At 38.5% G+C, this 27,836-nt stretch overlaps 1 protein-coding gene across 2 annotated transcripts in view; it reads left to right on the top strand.

Annotated features, from left to right (window-relative positions):
- The first annotated feature begins 273 nt into the window (after window positions 1-273).
- The window catches only part of Lpar1 (lysophosphatidic acid receptor 1), a 143,517-nt gene continuing 115,954 nt past the window's right edge, over window positions 274-27,836 (top strand). Inside the window, exon 1 of one of the 2 annotated variants that reach the window (XM_076843190.2) lies at window positions 274-332. The gene's annotated coding sequence lies outside the window, so the exon portion shown is untranslated. Of the gene's footprint in view, window positions 333-441; window positions 656-27,836 lie in introns of those variants that run through there. The other variant, XM_076843189.2, reaches the window with a different exon arrangement.

Consider the following 27,836-nt stretch of genomic DNA (forward strand, 5'->3'; position numbering starts at 1 on the left):
GCCGACCCTGCCAGCTCGCCAGAGCCTGGGCAGTAGGGGCCGGGTGGCGGGGACGCTCCGGGAGTTGCGATTCCCCGGTTCTCTTGCCGAGCGCTGCCGGGATTTGAGCGGCCTGGGCCCAGCGCCGCGGTGCCCTGTCCCTTTTCGCGGCCAAGCACTGGACCCCGGCAGGGTGGGCTCAGGGGCGGCCAGTTCTGGTCGACCGCCGAGGGGAGGGCGGAGGGCAGGGCTCTGCTGGCCCCAGGGCGGGGGCCTCGGGACTTGGCCGCGCCGCCTGAAGCCAGCCAGACCCAAGGAGGCCGGAGCGGGACGCTCGGCGGCGGCGAGTGCAGGTAAAGGGGCGGGAACGACGCGGCACCAGGGGACGGCGCCCCCTGGGCGTGGAGCCAGTGGCTGGCCGCAGCGACTGCTCGGCGGCCAAACGGCGCGCTCAACTCACACCGTCAGACCGCAGAAGGCTTTGTGGCTGTGCGTGCGCGCGTGTGCGAGTGTGAGTGTGTTGTGCGCGCGCGCTCGCCGGGTCGGGTGTGAGTGGATGTGCGCGCGTGCGAGGCGGCGTGCAGAAGGCGAGGCGAGGCTCTCCTGGCCTCCCTCACCAAGTTGACCCAGACCCGGAGGGAAGTTGCTGCAGCCGGCCCTCCTGTCCCCTAGCCAGGTCAGTGAGACGCGGGGCTCGCCCAAATGACACGTAGGTGGCCTGTGGTTATCTGGATCGGGGTGCGGACGCGGGAGGGCTAACGAGGGGCGCTCGAAGTCCCCCCAGTGCCGTGTCCCCGTGGACGTGAACAGCCGCTGGATCCCCGCGCCCGCAGAGCCGGCTCCCACATCCCTTACTTCTCTCTGACGACTCTCGTCCCTCCGGACTGAGGGCTTTCAACTTAAGTTTCCGTAACTGGGAAATTCAAGGCAAGGGAGGGACCTGGCTTTGAGTCGATGGTTTTGAAATCGATGGGCTCCTTTGGCTTGTGTTGGACGAGTTTTGGGAATGAATTTAAAATTAATTCTTGTTTTTCTTTGCTGCCATTTGGCTTTTGATGTGTTAAGAGTGACGGCATCCAGGACTTGTTGCTGTTATCTGGGGCCTGAGATTGTTGCTGTCTGCTTTATTCCCTTTTCCTTTTGGTGGAAACCTTTTCGTAAACCTGGATTTCCAGTGAGGGCTCTTTTGTGAAAGTTCACCGAGTGCCGTGTTTCTCATTGGATACCTACTGATAAACGTAAATACTGAAAACGTAAAAGCAAATGTTAAAGCAAATCCGTCTATTCCTTCAGGTTCTACCAGTCTGTTTTTCACCATTTGCATAAGTGTCCTTTGCTCAGCCAACATGATTGTAAAGCCAGAGGTCTGTGATTCAAAGTGCAGTTCTGGTTAAAGGGAGGTTCAGGCCCTCGGGAAACTGCTAACTTCTCCTAAGGAGTTACTCCCTTGTCAGATAGAATGAATGCCAAGGGAAAACGATATCTATTAGACTTAGGGCCGCGTGAACCAAACTAAAATTGCTTTTACACAGACGTACAAACACACATAAGTAGCGGTCGTCAACGTTGTGAGAATATCAGGACAGCATTTCTTCTAGATTCTGTGTAATTTGAAGATAAAGAAACCAAGTACCAAGAGAAGGAGGTTATGTGAGGCAGGAAGGCTGAGGCTAAGGATCCAGGCTAGAGGACAGCCTTGTCATAATTCTAGCCCGCTTGCACCGGGCGTCCCCTAGCGGCGCGACCTTCGCCGGATCAGGTCAGCTCTGTTCTCAGAGCCCTCATCTGGAAAATGGAGGGTTTTGATGAGCTTTGCTGTTCTTTCCTTCCAGTTCTCCAGTAACTAGAAACTGGTGGGTGGTTATCCCATGATAGGACGGTAACAAGGGAGGAAAAGGAAGTGCCAGAGGGTTAGTCGGAGAGGGAAACAGGAGGGCGACAGAGCCCAAAAGATGGAAAGAACAAAAAAAAAAAAAAAAAAAAAAACAAACAAAAATAGCAGCAAGGGATGTCCCTGGAAGGAAAAGAACCTTGAGCTGGACATTGATTTCCTCTGTTTTTTTCCCCCCTCTTCCATTCAGTATTCAAGCAGTAGTACTTTCCTTTCCTAATTCAACCTCTGGTTACCCTTATTAACACTTGTGAGCCTGTGTTGCTTTAAAATTCACATGAGGTCAGGGTGATTTTTTTTTTTTTTTTTAGTGAGAGAGAGTGAGAAAGAGGGAGAGAGAGAGAGAATTTTAATATTTATTGTTTACTATTTGGTGGACACAACATCTTTGTCTGTATGTGGTGCTGAGGATCGAACCCCGGGCCGCACGCATGCCAGGCGAGCGCGCTACCGCTTGAGCCACATCCCCAGCCCCAGGGTGATTCTTGTAGTCTGACCTCTACTAGGTATCCTCAGAGCAACTTGCCATTTGCATCCTCTCAGGGGGAACAGCTGCTGCCCAGGGCTTTGGGCATTCAGCTTGGCTCTTAGTATCCCTGTGAGAGATGGGAAAAAAATAACAGAGGTGGGAATGTAAGTGGCAGCCCTTTAGAAACTTCTGTTTTCATTCAAAGATAATATTTTCCAATATGTAATTTTGTTTCTTTTTTTTCTCAAATCATAGTCTTTGTGAAGTTTTTCTTAATCTCTCTTGTTCCACTTTCTGGGACATATGAAGGGCATATAAATCTCAATTGCTGGGTCTTTTTGATACACAATGACATTGTCTGAAGTTAGTGATCTTTAGGGGACAGGGTCATTTCTAATGCTTAGTAAGGGAAAGTTGTAATCTGGGCAGAATACATGGTATCATTTTCACTGGGAAGCTCCAAGTATTCAATAAATATCAAGACTTTGGAAATTTAGTTTGAGGTCAAGTTTTTAATGTCTGTGTTTGATGTATGGCCTGCCTTTCTTTTCTTTAACTTTTTTGGTATCAATATGTCTACACACTTGAGGAACACAATTTAGTTTTAAGTGAAGTGTGATGTCATAAAAACTCAAATACAAATTCTTGGTTGAATGTCTAAAACTGCCTCATTAAGTCAGCATCTTACTACTGTCTGGTTTCTTATTTTTATATATCATGTTACCCAAAAGTCCATATTGTGTTATTATTGAAATAGCTTACGGAGGAGTAATAAGGAAGACATAAAAAGTTGGGAGAATAAGAGGAGAGTTTAAGTCAAGAAGCAATCATTGAACTCCTTCCATGGTAACGGATATAAGGATGATGAAAAGAAAGCTCTGGAAAGCTACTATGAAGCAAACTGCAGTATGTACACCGATTATGTATATATGTACCATATTGCATAACAGTGTGTGGTTGTGGAGTCCAAGAAACTTGGCATGCCAGGGAACGGAAAATTAAATTCTGACTCTGGCAAAGACTTCACAAACAGAATTTGAAGGATGATGCGTCTCTTGGATGAAAGGTGGGAGAGTGAAGCCTTCTCCTGAGTGGAGGTAGTCAGAGTTCCCACTGATGAAGGTTGGAAAGTTACAAAATGTTGGACTATGGGAAAACGTGGATATTAGGTTAAGGAGTTGTGCTTTCGGGAGTGGGAAGTAGAGAAACACATTTAGGGGCAGAGTGAGGTATGAAATGATGAGAGATGACTGGGCTATTATTCTGTTACATTCCTCTGTAACTCATGGCAGCTAAGTTTTAGGAAACCATTGCTAGTTTATTTAACTTTATTATATACAAATTTAAAAAAAACTAATATGTGTTTTTTTCACCCTCTCTCCAAAAATTACTTTTTTGTATTTGAGAAATTTAATTTAGTAAAAATTGGTGAGAGTGTTATCTTTGGGCCTTATGGGGCCTTCTGAGTTTTTGTGTTAAATCCATCATGCAGGCCCAGAGCTGACCATCACAGCATTTTTCTTTTTTCTCCCTCCCCACATCCTCCCCCTCCCCTTTTTTTTTGTTTATGGAAGGACTTTCTGGTTAATGCTAACTTAAACATGACTCTTCTGGTGACTGGCTTTCTTGACCCTGTTTATGTTATACATAGTATTTAACCTCAGTGGTTGAATGTTTGTAGCACAAAAGGAAATAATTATTGTTAATTTGAAAATAGGGTTAATGCCCCCATAAAGGGTGTGTGGGGGTAAATAGAATCCTGAGAATCCTTTATGTAGTGGGTCCTCCAATAGAAGTAGCTTGCTCAATCCTGTATAATACTTCTGAACTTTTTTTTTTTTTTAAATTCCTAGACCTATAGTCGTTAGCTCACCATGTCTCAGGAAGAATCTCTGCAACCACCTAGGAGAGGTGGTGTTGAGTAGATTTGTAGGTTCCCTGTTCCACCCCAGTGCTCGTGTCACAGGTGGGAGTGGAGAGGTTTTCAGCTGCATGTTAAAGCAGGAGTTGACTAAGGTAAAGACTTTGAATCGGGTTTGAGTCTGGAGGTGCTGGAAACAGATAATTAAAAGATACTAGGTCAGCTGCTTCTCCATACTACTGGAGTGAATGATCCTCCCAGCAGTTTTTTTTTTTTTTGCTTTCTGCAAAGGGACTTGCGTTTGTCATGTCTATTAAATTAATTTAGTTAAGTTGAAGGAGCCCAAGGTCAGTATACTTATTTCTTAGGACATAGTATAGATGTGTGTGTGTGTGTGTATGTATGTGTGTGTGTGTGTGTATGTGTGTGTGTGTGTGTTGGGGATGAGAATTATATTTAAATTAGTTGGCATGTTGTTTTAGTAAGTTAGCAGAATTTCAGAGTAGTGTTGTTATATTATTAACTTGTGGGGATAGACTAAAAGAAATTATGTCAACTAATTTTTCCCCCATCATTCCAGATGTGGAACACCTTTAAAAATTTATAGTATAAAATATGTAATTATATAATAATAAAATAAAATAAAATAATTGAAATACAATAAGATAATGATACATAAGCTCTTAATTATGATTCTTGGTCTTTTTTTTAATGCACCTGTGTCAATTTCATTGAAATCTGCAGAATTGAAAACTTGGGACTTAATGGGTTAATACTTGGACATGAGCTCCTGTCATGTGATCAGTGCTATGGAAACTTTAACCCTGAAATTCATGTAAAATTCAGTCACCCACCAGTCCTGCCAAAAGGAAAGGGGAATATTTACTGCATCCATGGGTTTAGGTTATAATTTTATTTTCTTTTTGTGGTACTGTTTTAAAAAAGTGAGATAATGACAGGGCAGACTCTTAACTTCTGTCCAGTGCTAAAACAAACCTGTATAAGCCCGAATAAGGCAAATCAGACTGTGCTTGCTATATTTTAGAAATGAAGAAAAGTGATTTCAAAACTAGCTTCTTCCTCTAAAAGAGAAAAAGCAAATTGGACAATAATTGGCCTTGGATCCTCCTGGAGGGTGAGATTTCCAAAGTTGTGATTATTAGTTAAAGGAGATTTTGTTCCTGATGGCCATTATGTGTGGCTGTGCTTCCAAAGGTTTAGGACTCACAAAACAGGGACTGCTACTTTGAACACTTCCTCTTTATTATCTTAAATGTTGGAAAAATGGTCTAGATTAGACTTCATGTTTGTTATATGTGGTTTTCTTTCTGTATGTAGTTTTCTTTAGCTAATCCCTAACCACCTTCATTCTGAAATTCTGCTCCAATGAAGGGATATTTCTGGCTCTTTGGAAGGAGAACCAGATTGGGGCAGAGGAAGCAAAGTCTGTTCTAGACCAGGAGCATTTAACTGACTGCCTATTCCCTGCAGACATTGTGCTAGGTACTATTGTGGGTAAAGACAAGTAAGGAAGGATTCCCACTCTTCTCATAGACATATTAACAATAATTACAATTCTGTGTATCATGGTTATGAGGCTTCAGGCACACTGGAACATTATAGCTGGGGAAGCTGGAGGGGTATCTGGTCCTTGAGGTCAGTGTGGTAGAGGAGGTGATGGAGAGCACCAGGGAGGGATCCTGGAAGACCAGGATCTGCAAGGACTCTAGGTGAGGAAAGAAGGATCCTCAAGCCTAGAAGAGGAAAGAAGGATCAAGACAGAGGTAGTCAGGAGGCTTCCTGTTTCCAGTTGTGCTATGGCTGAGTAAGTCAAGGTGTCTCTCTTATATAAAATAGGAATAACAGCTGATATGGCAATTCTAGTTTGCATTTACACTTTCCTTAATACTTTATATTACTCATTCATTTATTCATTCCACATTCAATTCAGGTATTTTTGCGCATCCACCATATACTAGAGGACAGTAGAAAATGAGATGTGTAAGTCCCCTTCTGTCATGGAGCCTGCATTTGACCTGAAGTTCTTTTGAAATGCCTTCAAGTGTGGCGGTATGTCTGTTGAGTTATTCAAGTTCAGGAACTTTTTCCTCAAAGTAGTCTCAGGGCTTTCAGGTCTGACAGCTTTTGCCTATAAGATAAGGAGACAGCTGGGTTTCTCAAGTTCATCTTATAAACTTGCAATGTTTGGCCAAGATTTACCTATTGCTTGTGAAAAATAACCAAGAGCCAGACACAGTTGTGTCTTATCTGTAGCCCTGGAGGGGTTCTATCTCATTTTGGATATTCCTACTTTTGACCCAACTTGTATTTGAGTTTCTATGTTCAGTTTGTGGTTTGCTTCTTAGAAAAATCCAAAACTTGTTTGTGGAAAGTCAGACTTATTTAGAGTTCATGTTCTTGTGGCGGGGTGTTTCGTTCAAACCTTTTACTTATGTTCTTGTCAAAATCACTCAGAGATATGAATGTGGTAGAAAGCATTCCAACCAGAAAAAGGTAGCTGCATTCTTTTGTAAAACTATGTGGTTTTCATAATGATTCAAACAAGATAGATATGTCTAAAGTAAATGAGATAATCTGCCACTCCAACCTTACCCCTTGGTCTGATTAACCCCCCTCGGTCATCCAGTTGTTACTTCACCTTTCATCCTCATCCTCTGCCCATGTGAACCTAGAAAACCCTATTTGTGTTTATTTATGTGTTGGGGTATGTTTTCATATACTCATGTACATATTCATGTGTGTGTGACTGCACTTGCCTAGGTCTCCTCTTGTTATGGAGTGGCTGTTCCTGAGGCTGCTGTTGCGGGTGACCTATTTGAAGCCAGAAACACCTGCAGGGACTCTGCTCAGACTGGGGCACCTTGGCATTACTCAATTAAGAGTTCTTGTCAGAGTGATATGAGTGTCTGGCTGTTCTGAAAGAGAAATAAGAAAACTAATTCCAGCTGTATGATAATCAAGATGACAAATATTCCAGAGAAGGTTACTTCCACAGGGTCTCTGCCGCATCCGGATCTCAGGTGAGGGGAGCAGGGGAATGTCAGAGCACATGTTTGGCATCTGTGAGCCTTTCGTTAGGTAGAAAACAAGGCATGAATGGAAGGCCCATGGACCACTTCTGGAGCACATAAGATAGATGGAGTCATTCCTTACAGGTAGGTTTCATTGTGGGAGTATCAAAGGAAGACCCCACCCCTTAGAAGTCTGTAATCAGCAGCTGACAAAGATGGCCTGTTCTTATGCAACTGAAACAACTGCTTTCTGTTAAAGGGTTGCCTTGCTTTCTTCGACTATGTGATTCATTGCAGGAAGGATTATTGTAATGTCAAGAAAATGAGGTACTCATTCTGTCCTCACTATTTATTGTCGTTCCATAGAGAACTGCTTGCTTTACTTTCTGAGTAGACACAGAGATGTAAAGGTTCCAAGACCAGGGCACGATGACTGACTTTTCCAAATCCAGCAGGGTCTGTTCTCTAGTTACTTCATCTGAGATCCTTTCAATTCAGTTTCATGCGACTGAAATCTTGAAATACTTCTGTGTCCTCCTGCTTGACTGAGAACACTGAAAAGAAAACAACCAAAAAAGCTTGGGCCCTGCTTTTGGGTAGCTTATAAACATGGAGAGACATGGACACAAATGACTAAGATCAAGCGGTGATAAATAATGTAAACCAAGGTTTAAACAAAGCTGTCTGCATCTATATGGGGATGGATGAAAAGGGTAAGTCTGCCTTGGGGAAGAAGAATGATTTACATTGGGGCAGGACACTGGCTGCAGGGGGGTGGAGAAGTTCATTACATGCCAGAATAATAAAGAGGGCCCAGAGTGTGCATGTGAGTGGGGAAGGGTGCTTGCAATTTGTTTCTGCAGAGAGTGATGACACATTTGGGGACAATCTTGAAGGCTGTGGAGGGAGGGTGCTAGAGGCTGTTGGGAACAAAAAAGGGCATGTTAATGCCATTAACAGATGAGACATAGGGATATGAAAATTGTTGCAGGGAAGATTGTTAGTTTTAGACATGTTTAACATCTAGGCAGAGATGTTCAGCTGATAGCTGCAAATTGGAGTTTGAAGCTTAGCTGAGAGGTCAGAGCTTGCAGTGATCAGTAATAATTGTAATCTGTTGAACAATTTTGATGTGTAAAGGCCAGTGAAATTTATGTGTTAAGCTGGAGAGAACTTTTGAGAGTGAATGAAAAACTCAGCATTTTATCAAGACTCAGATTCTGTAGTGTTTTTTTTTTTTTTCTTGTTTGTTTGTTTTTAGCAGATGGTTTGGTTTTGTAAGCATTCACTGAGCATCCACAATGGCTTTTGATAAGGAGGTTCTGGGATGATATGAAGGAAATGGTGCACATTTCAGCATATGTTCTTTGGGATGAACAGAAATCCCTGAAACAATCCATTCCAGCTACTGTTCTCTGAAAAATACCTTTAGCATTATTGGGAGATTGGTGATGATTTGGGAACTAAAGAGAGTTTCAAATTAGTTTTAATTTACTATAAGACAATAGCAATGTGTGTCATACTGCTGTCATAACTACAATAAAACACAAATAGATTTCTCAGAACAACTTTGGAAATCCCAGGATCCTAAGGACCACACTTTGAGAAACTCTAATAAGGTTTTTAAAGTCTGGTCAAATCATTTTAAGTTTTCATTGCCAAATTAAGGTAAAAAGTAGACTGCAATATAACTTTGCACTGTACCTATATTTTTTAAAGCCTTTTCTAGTAAAGAATTTATTTAATTTCAGATAATTGTATTGGCATGCCTTCTTGCAGGTGAGATAGAACAAAGATAAATTTATTCTTTTTTCTTTTTAAGCCATATGATTTTTTAAAGATTATATTAATTTTTATTAATTGGCATATGTGTTCATTTTAGAAAATCCAGTATGTATAGGAGATTCATTTGTAATTTCACCACTCAGTAATAGCTTCTTTATTCCATTTTGTGATAATTTCTTGAAACTTTTAACATTTGCTCTTAGTGAATGTTTAATAGCATTCTACTTTGTTTCAAAAGTATGTACACATGTCATTAAAATCTTTCATTTTAAATTTCTAAAGACTGGATAATAATCTCAATACCTAATATTCATCTTATTTAACTACTCATTTCCTGTCTCTGCTTGCTTCTTCTCAGTCTCTTTTGAGGACTAGTGCTCCTCTTCCTATCTTTAGGTGCTGGTGTTCTCAGGGAATGTAGTTTCCAGGTCTTTGCCATCACTCATCCACTCTGCCTAGGATGTTCTTTCCCAGGTATCCAAATGCTTGTTCTTTTATCATTTTCATGTATTAACTCAAAGGTCACCACCTTCTTGGTGAGGCCTTCTTTAACTCATACATTTAAAATTGTGTGATCTTTCCTATTTATCCAGCTCACCTGACATTTTCATTGTTGTTATTTTCTTCTGACCTTTCCTTAGATGAGGGCAAAGATTTTTGTTTTTAAATTCCTGTTTTCTGATTTTTTTCCAAAGTTTAGTACATTACTTTGCATGTGGTGGAAATTCAAACTCTTTGGACAAAAATTAACAAACTTATTCATGATAAATATTTGGATAAATGGAAAAATACATTTACCTTATATTGAACATATTAGAATAAGAGACAAGGTTGACTTCATGAGATTTACAGTCCAGTGAAGGCAACAGACTTTGAGCAACTACCTCATGTGACTGGCATTAGAAGAAATGGGCATCCTGGAGGAGTCCAGAAAGCCCAAAAACCTTGTGTAGGAGGGTAGGAAAGAGTCTGAGACTTAAAGGGTGAACAGAATTAGTTAAGTGAAACTGGGGGAAGGAAAATGAAGGAGGAGGGAGTTGCTGATAAAGAAAAAGAAAGGTGCACACACCTGTAATCCCAGCTATTTGGGCGGCTGAGGCATGAGGATGGTAAGTTTGAGGCCAGCCTGGGCATCTTAGCAAGACCCTGTCTCAAAATAAAACAGGCTGGGAATGTAGCTCAGTAGTAGAGCACTTGTGTGGCATCCATGAGGCCATGGGTTCAATCCCTGATACTACCCCATAAGGAAAAAAAGAAAAAAAAAAAAAAAAGAGATGGCTTTGGCATTTTTGAGGAAGAGTGCTTAATTTTTAATAATTTTGAAATAATTAGCATTTTATTTTTAATTGTGAGTCAGGCATTGTTGAGAAAGGATTTTTCTATCTGAAAGTGGTCATTTTTAAAAGTGGAAATAGCTTAAATTTTATGTTATATGCTAATAAAATTCACTAACTTTTTTTTGTGTGTGTGTGGCTTGGGGGTTGATAACTGTAAAATTTAAAACAGTACAGAGAAAGTAAATTTTCTTGTTTGTATTTGCCTTCATTGGGAGGTATAAACCTGCTAGTGATTCAATATAATGTAGCTGAAGATTGCTTGATTATTGGTGCTTATTCATGTAAACTTTGGTATTATTTGTTTAGTTTATTCTGGTAAGTGAACATGGCTTTTTATTTCTTGTGAACTAATGGTTTCTGTTTCCTTACTGCTTGAAAAGAGCCTGGTTTTCTATAGGTGACAAGTACAATACATGTGTATTAGTTCAGTGAATATAATAATATTATTTACACACTCTCTATGCCCCATTTATCTTCTCACATTGTTGTAGACCAATAATAGTCCTTTAGTGTGCCTCTACAAGTGGGCTTCTTACAATTTCTTTCTGTTTTTTTTTTTATAGGGTTGGAATCAAATGTCAATTTCTTTATAACAATTTCTATGTGTTAAATAGCAATATGAAATACATATTCCAGTTAGTTCTTTGTTATTTTTTATCAATATAAAATAGCCCATTCTTTTTTTTGCTATTAATGTTACCAATTTTCTTTTTCTTTTTTTTCTTTGTCTGAAATGACTTCATTTATTCTTCTGATTTTAAACTTCTAGTGTCATTTTGTTTCATATATTTCTCTATAAGCAACAACTACTTGGATTTTATTTTGAGGTTCCTCTTAAGAGGGAAACATTACTTTTATACTTATTATAAATGATAACATTTAATGTTAATTCTTTAAGTTTTGTTTGTTTTGAAAGGTGCTGCAACTTCTGTGAAGAACTCAGGCTTGTCAGGCAGTGCCCTATTTTAAGTCTCTTTCTATCAGTACTCAGCTGCATGGCCTTAATTAGAGCACATAATGCCTCTAGGTTTATAGTCCTTATTTATTCAGAAAGGACATACACAAATCTTCATTTAATGTTTTTCAAATGCCTGTTACATTGAATGCATTAGCTACATTGTTATCATTGTTGATTGGCTGAGTCATACAAAATGACAGATATTTGAATACTCTTATCCTGTAAAAATGGCAATTTCATATGGTTCAATCCAATATTATGCTTCTCGGTCATTTATCTTTTTCTGTGAATTATTTGTTTCATACAGCTATAGTATTGTGAAATGGCCAAATCTAGTTTTTAGTTTTAAAAGTAATTGCCTACATTTTCCAATTGCATTCATAAAAATGTTTGATTCCCAAAGTCAAACATTAAATAAGTTTTGATCCTACTCCTGTGCAATAAAATAATTTAGTGTGCCTTTACTTTTATTGTTCCTTCTTTCTCTGTATATATTTATATAATGTGTGACTTTTAAGTGTAAACTTTTTGTAGTCTGTTTTGTAATCAAATCTGTTCTTGGGCCCACTGTAGCCTCTTGCTTTGTTCTCAGAAGGTGCTTCTCCTTTAGTTGGGTGGTGGTGTTCTAATATTTATCTGGGCAATTGCATGTTCTGCATTCCTGAGTTGACAAAGGGTTTTTTTTTTTTTTTTTTTTTTAATGTGCATCAGAGCATCTATCTTGTTGAGTTCAAAAAGTGCTATATGCCTCATGCATGTGGGCCAAGGATATCCTTCTTACCTATTATTTGCTGTGTATGTTTAGTGGAAATAGTGTCCTAATTTTGGCTCCCCCTTTTAAATTTCCCAGTGCTATTGATAATTTTTGTGTACCTTTTTTAGCATTTAATGGAAAGTTGAGAGGACTTGCACTGAGTATTTTTATTTGGTGATTTTCAAAGATTTTTGGCCATGACCCATAGTTAGAAATATTTGTATATATAAGAATGAAACAACAGTTTCTTGCAGTCTACCATATACAGTAATTCTGTTTTCTATTTTTCTATATTTTCTATTTTTTCCCATTAGTCTATTTTCATTAAAAGAGTGCTATTCACACTCAGATATTTTGAAAACTCTGATCTAATCATAAATAATGCTTTGAAAGACACTGCTCTAGTCTGCTCCTGTGCTGTCTGGAGTTACGTTTATTCATTATTCAACATGTATTTATTACGTACAGTCTCAGTTTCTTGTGTTACTAGCAGGGTATAAAGTAGGACTTTCAATCCTATTCTCCATGCCCTCCCCCCCCCAAAAAAATTAGTATGTCTTTAATTTTCTTGCTCTTCCCCAATTTCCATTATTTTTTAGTATATATTTTCACTTCATAACTTAAAAAGTTAAATACAGTCATTTCTTAGTATTGGGGATTGGTTCCAGAAATGCCTCCACATCCTCTATCCTCTAGGGATACTAAAATCCATGGATGGTCAAGTTCATTATATGAAATGATACAGCATTTGCATATAACCTGTAACTACTTTCCTGCATAGTTAAATCATTTATAGATTATTTACAATACCTAATAAGATGTAAATTCTAGGTAAATAGTTGTTATATTGTATTGTTGGGAATAATGACAAGGAAAAATGTCTGTACATGTTCAGTAGAGACTCCATTTTTTTTTTCTGAGTATTATTTGTCCACGACTGGTGGAATTTGTGATTACAGAGAGTTTTCTATCCAGAAGTAAGGTTCCAGACGTAAGGTTTCTGTATTGTTTTGTCATCAAATCTGCAGCAGTGCTTTTTGTGTTACTATAACTGATTCTGGTGAGGGTGGTGAGTAAAGTAGTCATTATCACATGGGGCATCAAGCATTGAATCTAGAGGGAAGGAGGATATTGACCAAATGATCACCCAAATGTATAAATGCAAGATGTGATGTTGCAAGGGAAAAGAGCATATGAGATTAAATGGGGAACCTCATCTGACTTTGGGGTGACGCAGGGTTTCCCTGGGGAAGTGACGTTTCATTAGGTCTGCAGAATGAGACGGATTAACTCTGTCAAGGGCTAAAATGGGATGTGTGTGTGGGATTGTTCAGTCATGGAAAAAATGAGTTAGGGAAGGAAAATACAGTGCTGGAAGAGAATGACAGGTAGAAGGCCATTTTTTCTTCTTTTTGTTTGATGAATTGGCATTTTTTTGACTTCCTGTTTGTGACTTTTTTCCCCCCTTCTCACTTGGCAAAAGTCAAATGCGAACAGAAAAAAATTGGGGGGAGATGAATGTAGGTGTTTGTTGAAACAGTTTTGAGTAACAGCCATGTAGTATACTGCTAAATAACAGCACATATTGAAGGCTTGCTCTGTACTAGGAACTGCACAAAGCTGGGCTTGGTTATGTAGGACAAGTAGATTTGGTGGGTTAAAAAACACTATTTATGTAGGGTAGCTACCAATTTAGTAACCAATGCATAATTTGTAAGAAATTAGAACACTGAAGTTAAAATATATATATATATATATATATATATATATATATATATATATATATATATTTAATAGACCTGTATTTTATTTATTTATATGTGGTGCTGAGAATCGAACCCAGTGCCTCACAAATGCCAGGCAAGTGCGCTACCGCTGAGCCCCAGCCCCAGCCCCATGAAGTTAAGTTTTGATGAGTGAAGATCAGATGATTATGTCATAGCTTCTTTGTGAATTTTTAAAGTAATGGTAAGAATTATTGCGGTGCTGATTTCTATTTTTTAAATACCTTTTTAAAAAAGTTCATCTATGTATTACAGGAAAAATAAAAACATAAATAAAGAACAAAGTCGTCCATTCATAAGCAGCTTAGTTGGATGTGTTCCTCCAGGTTGTGAATATATGGACATACATCCCATTTTGTGTGACTAAGATAATTGTGTGTATTATGCTTTTCTGCACATCATGAATATTCACCAATTCAAATTCCCAAAGCTACATGAGTATTATTAATAACCAAGAATACACTGCACCAACTCAATCTGTTAAAAAATTGTAATCCTTTCTTGGGGACAAAAATTTCACTGAAGACAGAAATGGCAACAGGCCTCTAGGTAGTTATATTGGCAGAGTTACAACTAAAAATAATGCATTCCCTTAGTGCTCAATTTAAAATGAGACAAAGCAACAGAATACACCAAGCATGTTTCTAAGAAGGCTCATTATCAGATTTCTACTACTGAAATATTATCAAGTATCCATGTTCACAATGAATTAAAGTATTCCTATGGTACAGCCATAAGATGCACACACACTAATGATTCATATCCAAATGTAAATCCTTGAGCACTAGCTCCCATTTCTCCCTGCATGCTTCCTTCTGCTCCTCTTCTGCAGCCTGATGAACAAGTCCTGATAAACAATGCCCAGAGATAAAACAATTCCACTTCCAAGATGCATCTTTTCTATCAATTATAACAAAAAGATATTTACAAGTTGGCAAATTCACTAGCTCTACTTTTTATGATACCTCAGGATATGTAGAAAGGTTAGATGTTGTGAAATAAAATGTGAACTTTGTGCACTATAACACAAGTGCTTTACCAAAAATGCACATATAGTTCTATGGTTATAATCTAAAACTGTCTTCCAGATATGGTGGTACTAGCAAGGAGCACTTTCCCCCACCCTTCCTCTTCATCATTCCGGTGACTAAATTCAGAACTACCCCTACTTCCAAGAGGTGGATTACAAAGGTCATTCCCAGATGACCGTTCTTCCTAAAAACTAACAAAAGGATATTTATTTAGGGATTATTTTGCTACTTCTAACAAATTTTGGGTATTAGAACTTATCCTTAAATACCCAGCATTATTAACTAAATATAGCACCTATAACAATGGCTAGACAATCTGAACTAATCTAAGGGACACAAACTGCTTCTCTATGTCTACTTTCTCCTTCTCCTACCTACCACCCAGTGAACCTTCAACATACTCTCCAAGATATCAAGTTCAACAGTTTCATTCCCTAAAAGGCAACCGTTCCTATGTACTGACAAAAAGTACTTAAAAGGGTATTACTTTAGCCCTTTACTTTTACCATGTGTTGTGCACTTTTAAATATCTAGAAACACTAGATATTTCCAACAGGAACTTAAGTTTACAGCTATTCATACAATAGCACTGAACAGACTTACTTAACAAAGGCTAGCCTTTGAAGCAAAGAAACCTTTGTTTTTAAAGACTAGGATTTGAAAGTGTCTTCCAAACAAGAACATTCTGGCCTAGAGCCTTTCCCCTTCTCATTTCTAATCTACTCTACACAGGGGTCAGATATATACATCTGTAAATCTTAGAGATGACTAACAATTTCACTTCTTAAGTGGTTTTAAGAACAGTCTTTCCTATGAATTCAACACATAGTGTACTCAGTGTGTTAGTTTACTAACTGTACTTTTGTTACACACTGGCAACATCTTTAATATCTAGAAAGACTAGTTGTACATTAGGACTCATTTGTCCTTTATACACACTATTTATACAACATAGTAAAACAAAACTCACAGATATAAGTGACAATGGTCAATCTTCCTTCACAGAAAATATATTTATATAAAGCCCTTTGCATTTTCTTTTCCTTCTTCCTCCCTTAATCAGCACAAATATAATATGTACTGCTCAGAGGAGTGTTTTGATCATACCATTTCCAAAAGATAGTTATTTCATTATGGAGTTTAACAAAAAGATATCTACAAGATGTTTTATTTACTATCTCTACTTTTTAATTTTTTTTTTAGTTGTTGACCTTTATTTTGTTTATATGCAGTGCCGAGTATCAAACCTAGTGCCTCACACATGCTAGGTAAGTGCTCTACCACTGAGTTACTGCTCCAGCCCTACTACCTCTACTTTTGACGTACTTTGTGCATTTATAAGCACCTAGTCTTTCTTAAGTGGACTTAAATTTTTCTACTATGTAAATAGTAGTGTTGAGTAGTCAACTACACATGTGACAATGGTTATATCTGAAAGCGTCTTCTAAGTAGGATCATTCTGTCCTAGAATCCTTTATTTCTTCCATTTCTTTTTCCTGTGTCACATGTGATATGGGCACATGTGTCTCTTGGATGTGATGCTACAATTTCACTTTCAAACGTCCTTTTCAGTAGACTGCCCTTCTATGAATTTTAATACAAAGTGTACAAAACATGTTAGTTTCTAACTCTACTTTTGTCATACATTAGTGACTTCTTTACTATCTAGAGACTAGATATTAAAAATTAGGTCTTCTTTGTCCAGTGTACCACAATATATGCAGCATAGCACAGCATAGCAAAGTTAAATGAAATGCATGTTAAGGGCAATGGGTAAGCTGACATTTTCTAACACACTCTAACAGAATACCTTTTGCAACTTCTTTCCTCCCACCTTGCTCAACCCAATGAACCCAAGTACAGACAATATTCTGTTCAGAGGTGGTTTAACATTTCCAAACACATTATTTCCCACCAGTTTTTAAAAGCTATTTACAAAAAGTTTTATTCTATTACTACTTTTAAATATATAATATTCCACAGAAGAACCTGTCCACTATGCACACAGCACTGGTAAATAAATTTGCACATGTAGCAATGGTTATAATCTGAGATATCTTCTAATATGGTCATTCTGTCTTTGAACTTTTTCCTTCTCACTTCCTTCTCTCTACATTCAGACCAGTGGACAAGAACAAGCATATGTAACACTTACAGACAGTTGAACAAGTTCATATCCAAAAGTCATTTACAGAGGACAAGCCTTCCTATGAATTGCAACACAAAATGTTCAAAATGTGTTAATTTCATTACCTACTTGGTCATACACTGACAACCTCTTTAACATCTAAACACTAGATGTTGCAAAATTAGGACTCATTTGTCTATTATATACACTATATAAATAGCAAAACAAAATACACAAAACATATAGAAAACTGATGTCTGAAAATGTCCATTTATGAACACACCAGCACATTACCTTTTGCAGTCGCTTCCCTTTCACCTCATTGAACATGTACAGACAGTACTACGCAGCTCACAGAGGTGGTTTAACAATTCCATTCCCCAAAGACAACATTTCCTATGAATTTTAGCAAAAACAATATTTACAAACAATATTTTACTACCTCTACATTTAACATACATCAGGCACTTCTAAAGATGTTTCAAGTAAGGACTCAATTTGTCCACTATGTACATGACAGTCTTGAATAAACTGCACACATGTAACACTAGTTCTAATTTGTGAAGCTCAGAAGACAATCCTTCCTAGGAATTTTAACACAAAACATACAAAATTTGTTTACTAATCCTACTTTTGACATACACTGGCAACCTAACATCTAGAAAGACTAGATATTGATTAGACCTTGTTTGTCCTTTATATACACTATGTGGACAGCAAAGTAAAACAAAATCCATAAACATAAGGAACAATCTTGCTTCATTTTAAGCACATTAGCATGACAGGCCAGAAAACCAGTTCACAATGTGTACTACTCCACAGGGGGTTTGTCTATTGCCTCTCCAAACTATTTCATAAGAATTTTAACAAAAATAAATTTATAGAATGTGTCATGCTTTTAACATATATATTGGGCACTTTAGAACATCTAGAAAGTCTAGATAGTTCAACAAAAGTTCTTAGCATTGTCCACTGTCCATACACCAATGAGGAATAAGACGCACACACAGAACAGTGGTTATAATACAACCAGTCTGGCACAGGCCCTCCTCCTTCTCACCATCAAAGTCTTCGCCATGGCCTCTGACCTACTGAACAAATGTGGACAAGTGTCGGGCCTAGAGGTGGTCTAACAACTCCATTTCAAAGTCAATTCCAAAAACATTTCAGATTTTTTTAAAAAAACGTGCATTTATAAGACGCTATTTCCTGACTCTACCCTACTGTTGAGGACCCCTTCACATTTAGAATGTCCAGATACAGCAAACGGCTTAAAAGGTTGGGGGGGAAGTTGAGAGCAGTTCTTTCATATTATATACACAAGTCTTATAAGAATGGCCAGTGAACCTTACAAAGGACGTTGGGCATTTTCCCATTGGTCAAGAGTGGTGTGTTCCTCCGCTGGTTCTCTGGTGGAAGGAACACCAATCGCCAAGGGCGGCTATCAGGGCCCTCGCTCACCTTACAGGTTAGCTAAGGCCTTTGTTTTTAAGAATTAGAAAACAAGTTTCCTTTTGTTGCCCTCCACGTGCAAGGTGAGGTCTCATTGGTCGAGGCGTAGTCTCGCGGGACTAGGCGTGGTCTCGCGGGACTAGGCGTGGTCTCTGAAATCCCCTTCTATGCTCACTGAGGGCTCTAATCTCGGGGCTGTCAGTCTCAGGCGTGGTGATTTCCACCCTCCTCCAGCCTTTTTGGGCCCTTGAAGCCTCCGGTGGCCGCCTTTCTTCTCACCGCCAAGTCCTCAGCAGTGCTTGGGCTGGGACGGGCAGGATTGAGCCAGGACACTCGGCAGCCGGTGGGGTCCAGGTCGGAGTCTGACAGGTCACTGCCGCTATCAGGTCACCCAGGCGGAGAGGCTCACAGGTCCTTCATAGCCTAGGCCAGCCAGCTGGGTAGTCGTGGGTGGTAGGGGACAGGACTTACGGTGCCTGTAGGGAGGAGACTGCCAGCCCACCCTCCGGCCTGTTCCTAGGCCCCTGGTTTACCTGCCGACCTGGGGCCAGGGGACCCAGAGGGCCTGGGGAGCAGGCCCTGCCCCATTTGCCAGCCCCATTCTCTGCCAGTGCTCTTTTTCCATTTGTATGTTTGCCACGGTAAAATTTTAGGGTTCATTTGTCCCCAGCTTTTTAAAAAGATGTGTAAAAGGTTTTTAAAAATATTGTAAATTGGAAATCCACAGGAATGTGTTGAGGCTGAGATAGGAAGCCATGATTCAAGTGCCAGTTTTCTTACTGCTGCCCGTGTGCCTTCGAGAGCACACGACCTTTCCCGGCCTTAAAGTTCCTCTTAAATTAACAGTATTTGGAATCAGTTTGTACCAATCATTCTCCAGTTTTATTGTTCAGTGGCTCTATGCTTTTTATACTCAACTTTGTTCTGGCCTTTTAATCTTAAAGACTTTACTCCATGTCATCCAAGAAGCTCAAACTCAAGTTGGGAGAACTCCCTGTTTTTGCATCCTTTTGTGTTTTTGTAAGGTAAGGCTCAGGTGGCACTAAGAGCTTCAAAACACGGAAGGATGGACAAAGATTAGAATCTTCTTGAGCAAATATTTAAGAGTTTGGCATCACAGTTTATAATGTGACCACATTCAAATTTGAATTTTTAAAAAAACTCTCAGGAAAAAAAAATCATCCTTAGATTTATCTGCTAGATGCTTGCTTTTGAGAAATGTGAGGTATCTAAGTTATGTATAATCCATATTTTGTAAAAACTATACTGAACAGTGGGTGATGTTATTTCAAAGAGATTTAAAGAGCTAAAGAGTCAGGTGGAGGACAAAGTCAGTTTTAATGACTGTTCCAAGCTTGAGTGATCTTTTCTAAGGAATGGGGTTCATATGGAAGGGAATAAAAGGTTTCTGGAAACCACACTTTTCTTTTTTCTCTAGCCAGATTTACTGAGGTGTAATTGACAACTATATTGAAGTACAACTGTATGTATTAAAAGTGTACAACATGCTGCTTGTGTATACGAATATATCATGGAATGATTGTCATAGTCGATCAGGCTAGTTAACATATCCATCTGCTCACATAATTACCAATTTGCTCATGATAAGAACACTAAAGCAAATTTTAAGTGTACTGCACAGAATGTTTAACTTTAGACACCATACTACACATTAGAACTCCAGAACTTTTTATAATTGAAAGTGCATACTCTTTGACCAACATCTCTCCATTTCCCTCACCGACTAAGCTTTCTTACCATTATTTTAAATCAATTGATTCAAATACATTTAAACATTTCTGTCTTTCAAAATATTGAGTCTTTCAAGTTCACTTATTGTATTATGAATAGCTTATTACATTTGCTATAATTTTTTGTTTAGAAATTGAGAGGAAAAATAATATGCATACCTTTTCTTTTTGAATTCTGATTCCTCATTCATAATAATTATTTATTCAGGAAGTCCAGGTGACTGTGGGGATTTTATTTAGTGTGTTTTGGTGCTGATTCATCAGCTAATATTCCTTTTTGGCTGTTGAATATCTTCTCCTTAGGCTGATTGTAGTATGGAAACTGACCAGGACTCCAGGCTCCTTATCTGGGAGAAGGTTGGGGCAGTTTACACAGGCTATGTTTAGGATCAAGCGTAGGTCCAGGCAGATCATAGGCATGGGTGTTGCTCAGGGCTAGTACTAGAATAGGTTGTGTTACAGAGAAGGGGGTCATGGGGTTTTTTTTTGGGAGGGGGGTTTAAGATATATAGAACCTGGAAGAGGCATAGAGCATTCCTGTACTGCCTAGGATTTTAAGAAAGGCAATCCAGAGAGGACCAAGAGAGAAATGTAGAAGACAAAAGTTGAAAGCTCCATGGAGAAATTTTATTTTTTAGATTTGGAAGCATGAGTTGAACTTCTCAACTTATTCAAGGGAATCTCAACACTCAAGCAGGACTTTGCCTCTGGGAACTTGGGAATGGACCAGCTCCCACTCCTGCCTGTGTCGTCTTCTCTTTTCATCCCATTTAGTGTCAAAGTAACTCAATAAAAATGTTTCATTGGCCATTTGAATCGAGGGCCAAAAATTACAAATTCTTACCTGATTCAAGGATCAGGAACCTTGTTGAATACCATTTCTCTAGGAGCAAGAATCTGCCCAGGTTTCATGTTTAAATATGTTATATACAAGAGAATCAGTATAAAACATGTAATCCTTGTTATGTGCTGAATTGTGTGCCCCTAATGTTTATATGTTGAAAGCCTAGCCTATTATGTGTTTGTGTTTGGGTATAGGGTTTTTAGGAGGTTATTAACATTAAGTGGGGTCATAAGAGTGGGGCCCTAATTTGGTAATTGATAGTTTTATAAGAAGAAGGAGCTGTCTCTATACATGTGTACTAAAAGACTATGTGAGCACACAGTAAGAGACCTGCTACCTGCAAGCCAGGAGGAGTCCTCACCAGAAACCTGCCATGCTGGCACCCCTGACCTTGAATTTTCAGTCACTAGAACTATGTACATTAAGTAGTTTGTTATGGTAGTCTAAGCTGATTGATACCATGTTTTATTAATTTTGACTGGAAAGAAGTGCATTAATTCTAGCCAGTGGCTGTCATGGAAGATGCTTATGGCCTATTTTGGGATTATTCTGATATATGGGGAATGCATAAGATCACTTACCTGCCTGTCTCTTCTTCTTTCTTCATTCCATTTAGTGTCAAAATAACTCAGTAAAAATGTTTCATTAAAAACATTTAAAATATGAAACTGTTTAACTTCTTTGAAAATATTTTATGTGAAATGCTGCTTAATACAAAAATCTTTTGAAACCATATTATGACAACATTTAAATAAATCCATTCACATTTGCAGTTCACTAGTGAATACATTTTTCATTTAATGTTGGTTTTATAGCCTGTTTCCATTATGGTCTGCTTCTTCCTAGAGGTAACATATATTTTTGTTTCTATAGGTCATTTTTTAAAACCCACTGTTGTATATGTCAATTTCTGAATTATATATTTAATACCCTTATAATCCATTAAGTTGTTAAACTGTTCAATCATTGTCCTATTTTTGGACATTGAGTTTTATTTTCCTTTTCCGTAATATCTTAAAAAACTGCATCCCACAGCTTTCCATGCAATTTTCCTTCTTTATTGGTATATATTAATTATGCAGCATAGTGGGGTTTATTATAGCATATTTATATGTGCATATAATATATTTTGACCAATTTCACGCCTCATTACCTTCCCTTCCTCTATTCTTTCCTCTTCTTCTATACTAATAGTCTCCCTTCTACATTCATCATGTTTCCCCCTGCATGTCATTTTCTTAGACTAAGAATGAAATCACCAATTTGAGAGTAATATCATTTGGTTTTTAACTAGAATTATATATAATTTGGTGTTTTGTTTGTTTGTTTGTTTGTTTTTGCTGTGCCTAGAATTAAACTTTGGCCCCTGTGCTTGTCAGATCAGCATCAAGGTTCTTAGAAAAGTAACATATGTTTATTGTAGAAAATGAAAATATAAAGAAAAAAAACAACTATCACCTAGAGATAGCCTTTGTCAAGTTTATGGGATATTTAAAAAAAAAATGTGTGTACATTTTATGTAGTTGAAATCCTACTGGGTACAGTCAGAATTCTACTTGAAGACAATCTTAATTCCACTCACTGCCTTGCTAAACTGAACACCTTTGTGTACAAGACATTTTCTGCATTTCAGGTGATTCTGTAGAGCAGGTCCCTGGTAACAGAATTTGCTGCTTCAAACTGCACATTTATTTTTTAAGGCTAGTGATGGAAATAATGAAATTAATTTCTAAAATAATGATAACACTTTATATTTCATACAGAGAGTTTGAGAAAAATTGAAGATAGAAATTAGTATGAGTGAAGAGTAGATTTGTAGAAAGTAGAAACTGACTGGAGCAACAGAAAAGTTTAATAATGATCAGTCCTGTATGACACTGAGCAGGGTTTTTAGACCTCCCTGGTAGATGGTCTCTGCTGTGTGAGACCCTCCGCTCACCAAGTTTTGCATCCTGAGAACATCATCTCAAGCCTCCTTAGGTCCTGTGACCTTTGAATGTACTGCCTTTAATATGCCATGAAAAGTTTGGTTTTTAGCTGCATTTATTTATCAGCAGACTTTTTCTGGTGGTATGCTCCCTGAAATAATGGGTCAATTACTAGAAAATGGAGCAAGTACCCTAATGATGGATAGCAAAGAATTAACACTGCAAGTATATTTATATCTGTTCTTGATAGTGTGTCTTCATATTAGTCCCATAAACTTTATTTTCTTCCAGATGCCATTAGTGTTGCAGCCAGGGAGGGACCACTTTGGTGGTTCGGAGAAATAAAAACTTCCTTAAGGGGTAATCCATCATTTTACCCTTTACTAGGGGTGGTCACATGTAATATACTTAAATTTGACATCCAAATAATGAGCACTTATTAGACCCTGGACCCTGGAGATACAAGGATGAGTAAGATGGAGCTCTTTCTTTAAAGATCCAATACTAGGAGTGAGGACTAAATGAAAGTACTACTCTGTACATGTAGTGTTAAAAATTAGGTGTAAAGAATGGGAAGTTATACTCCATGTATGTATAGTGTGTTAAAACATACTCTACTGTCATGTATATCTAAAAAGAACAAATAAAAAAAGAAAAAGTTAGTTAGATGTGTATTTTTTCTACTGAATGTAATGAAATTTAATAATCCCAAAAAGGAAATGAAGAAAGAGGAAGTGAGGGTGAATTTAAGCAAAGACCAAGATTGTGTGTCCGCCTTAGGATCCTAGCCATGTATTAGAAAAGAGTCAAACATTTTGTAGTCCTTTAAAGTAGCTGATGTGAAGAGTCTATTGTGTGATCCAGAGAGCCCATGAGGGTAAGGACTAACCAGGAGGCATGACAGTGCTGAGAGGAGATGGTTTTTTTTTTTTTTTCAATCAAATGTCTTCAAACATTAGATATTTTCCAGTAATAATTAGAGTCTCCAAACAACCTTGCAGTGAATGTAACAGTAGAGTTAAAAAAAAAAAAAAGTAGAGTTGTTTAGTATAGTTCATGGCATAATGCCAAAGCTTATCTCAGAATAGCAGTCCTGAGAGCCAAAGCAAGACAGTTCAGACAAGTAGTTCTCTGCTGACTTTGTTTAAGCAGAGACATTCCACATTCCTTGTAGAATGATGGCCAGATACCTTTCAGGATATTGTCCAGGAATACTACTTCACCCCAAAGAATATTTTTGCTAATTACTGAGTAGCAGTGAGTTCAGGGTTATATAACTTGAAACTGCATCCTTTCTTTGTTGTCAGGTTAAGTGTGCGTCTGTATGCTTCAAGTGTCAGTTCCACTGAGGGTAGCAGGAACCAGGATCAGCAATGACCATAGGTATTTGGGTTAAAGGAGTAACTACAGGCAATATTTAGGTATCTTTTACTTCAAAGGGTAGAAGGAAGATAAATGAAGGCCCTGACATTTTATGCCTTTGGCCGGAGTTAGCAAAATTGTCTATGTGCTAAATAAATTTGGCTTTGTATACATTTTATTTGTTCCAGTCAAGGTTTTTAAAAGATCATAGAGAGAGGCAGGTATTATGATTAGCCATAGTGCAAGCATAGTTTCTATATCACACAAGTTTAAGATCTGTTTTCACAAGACACTTCATGTATTTGTGATACCTGGTTAATCCCTATGGGTATCTGTGACACCTTCCTGTGTGTGGCCACAGTATATAATGAGAAGAATGTGTATGTTTCTCTTAGAGGCAGCAAAGAAAAGCCAGTGATGAATCTGGGTGGGGAGAAGAGTCATAAAGGCTTCATTGAGAGGTAATTCTCAGGTTGGAGCTGAAAGAATGAGTAGGTGTTTGCTGGGCATAGAATTTGGACATGGGAGGGTATCCAGGAAGAGGTGAGTACATGTGCAGAGATAATCATGTGGATCAGCATTTCATGTCAGGGAGTTCTGAGTAGATCCAGGGTGCTGCGGTGGAAGCAGGATGTACTGGAGGTGTGCTGTGCTTGAGGAGGGTGTATTCGAGGCAACAGAAGCAATGGAGAGTTTACAGCAGATCATTGCCATGCTAGGGTTCTGTTTCAGGAAGACTATTTTTCATAAAGCCAAGAGAAATGGTTGCAGGTGAAAAGGCCTAGAAAATCTTTTTCTTTTTTAAGTTATTTATAAAAACATTTTTTTTCCTCTAAGTGGTTTTCTAAGTATAAAAATTTATATTATCTTTTTTTAAGAATACTTGCATAAAGTTAAAGAGAAGATATAGCAATGAAGAGAAAGGTGAAATGTCAGTTCTTTGAAATTGTTTTTGCTTATGAAAGTGATAAATGCTTAAGCCCAGTATCCCAGAAAAATTCAGCCAATTGCAAAAATTATCCACAGTTATGTTTTGATAGATATCTATAACAGTTTTTCCCAGTTAAATATGTTTGCTTTTAAATCCAAAATTAAATAGCTTCCAACAATTTGTTATCATTTTTCTTTATATTGCAAGTCAGGAATTAAAGAAGGACTCTTCTGGCACCACCCGGTGGTCCCTGATTACTAGGTGAACTCCATTGAAATAATGAGGGGACATGGATTTTTATAGCCTTTTCTGCATCTATTGAGATGATGTTGGGGTTTTTTTTTGTTAATTTTCAATGACAAATTATAAATGCATGGGCTGAGGATGTGGCTCAATTGATAACACACTCGCCTGGCAAGCACAGGGCACTGGGTTCGATCCTCAGCACCACATAAAAATAAAATAATAAAGATGTTGTGTCCACTGAAAACTGAAAAATAAATATTAAAAATAATTCTCTCTCTCTCTCTCTCTCTCTCTCCCCCCCTCTTTCTCTCTCTCTCTTAAAAAATTATAAATGCATGCATTTGAAGGGTACAATGTGGTGTTTTGATATATATGTATACAATTTGAAATGATTAAATCAAGCCAATTAACATCTATACCTGACCTACCTGAGACATTTTAAATTCTCTCTAATTTTGAAATATATAATACATGTTGTTATTGACTATAGCCACCCTGCTGTGTGATGGATCTGAAAATCTATTCCTCCTGTCCATCTGAAACTTGATATGCTTTGATCACCAACTCCCCATTCCCTCCCTTCCTAATCTCTAGCTTCCTGTAATCACCATTCTATGGTCCACCTCATGGGTTCAGGGTTTTTAGATTCCACCTGTAAGGGGAATCATGCAGTGCTGGAATATCTTAAGAGATATTATTAGGGCCTGAATTAAGGCAGTGAGAATGGGTTTGGAGGGAAGAAAGCTGAGATGAAAGTTATTTAGAAGGAAGAATTGATATACTTTAGCCATTGGGTAGATAAGGTAGGTGGGGGAGAGGGAAGAGTAATGTGAGTACATGGTGTGACAGGACATGGGAAGTGTTTTAGTTTGCTAGAGCTGCTAAAAAGTTCTGCAGATGGGGTGGTTTAAATAACAGTATATTTTCTTACAATTTTAGAGTTTGGAGGATCAGAGTATGGGGAGAGTTGAAGAAACCAATCCTGAGGCCTCTCTTCTTGCCATATAGGTGACCGTTTTTTCCCTGTGTCTTCACATGGTCTTCCCTCCATACAAATTTCTCATCATCAGGACCCCAGCTATATTGGATTAGGGTTCACCCTAAAGACTCATTTTAACTTAATTACCATTTTAAATCTAATTAAGTCCAAAGATGTCACATTTGAGGTATCAAGAGTTAGGGCTTGAACATAAGAATTTCTGAGGGATATAGTTCAGCCTATGGTAGGAAAGATGAAGAATCTGAGTTTGAAGTGCCTGGGGATATACAGGGAGATGATTCTAGAATGCATTTAGATATGTGAGAACATAGCACAGGAAAGAGCTCCAGATTTGGTATTTAAAACCGTAGGAGTGGTTGTCTTGGCCAGTACTAGCCAACCTTAGCTTATTTTATTATTGGGGGTGGGGTTGGCTTTTGAAACATAATATGTGCAGGGTTTCCACTTCAGACCATTTGCCCCAGTCATTGAGAGGCCAGGGCAGCCACTTGGTAATTCTAATGTGCTTCCAAGGTTGATAGGACTTGTCTGCATTGACTACAGTGTGTAAACTATTCAAGGAATCTGTAAGAATGGTCCAGATCATTCAAGTGGTGGGTTGTGGGAGAGAGAAGGAGCAGGAGTGAGCTTTGAGTGAGCTTTACCTGACATCCACTGCCTTCTCCATGATGGACATTTCAAGAGGGGCAATGTGAGGAATGGAAAAGAGCGGAGGGAAATGACAGCATTAGGACTGGGGATGTAGCTCAAGAGGTAGAGCGTTTGCCTAGTGTGCTCAAGGCCCTGGGTTTGATCCCCAGCACCCAAACAAACAAGCACCAGCATGATAGAAATTAATGGCTGCTATTGTGGACTCGGCTGAGTTTGAATGCATTTCTTGATAGTGACAGCTTTACCTTGTCTTAAAGTTTTCTCTGTAGGGCCTCTGGAGGCAGTGAGTGGGAACAAAACAGGCAGATTGGCATTTAATTGGGATGGTGTTATCAAAAGGCAGATATAGACTGGACATTGTGAGAACAGAGGTTGGATAGGGTGAGGAACAGGGAGACACTGTATGGGTGGGAGGCTGCATCATTTGATGTCCAAGGGCAGATATAGTGTATGTGAGTGCAAACAGCTGTACGGAAGTTTATTTCCAGTTAGGGGGATTCTGAAGTGTCATGGGACAATTCTGGGTGATGAGGGGCTAAGTTGAATAGTCAGTTCAGGAAATAACTGAGAAGATAGACTGTGGGATATGTTGAAATTGCCCTTGGTAGGGACTTGCTTGATAGCTGAGTTTTTTTTGGAGGAGGGAATGAGAGGTAGAGAAG

The sequence above is a fragment of the Callospermophilus lateralis genome, chromosome 2 (genome assembly GCF_048772815.1).
Source record: "Callospermophilus lateralis isolate mCalLat2 chromosome 2, mCalLat2.hap1, whole genome shotgun sequence".
Taxonomy (NCBI): domain Eukaryota; kingdom Metazoa; phylum Chordata; class Mammalia; order Rodentia; family Sciuridae; genus Callospermophilus; species Callospermophilus lateralis.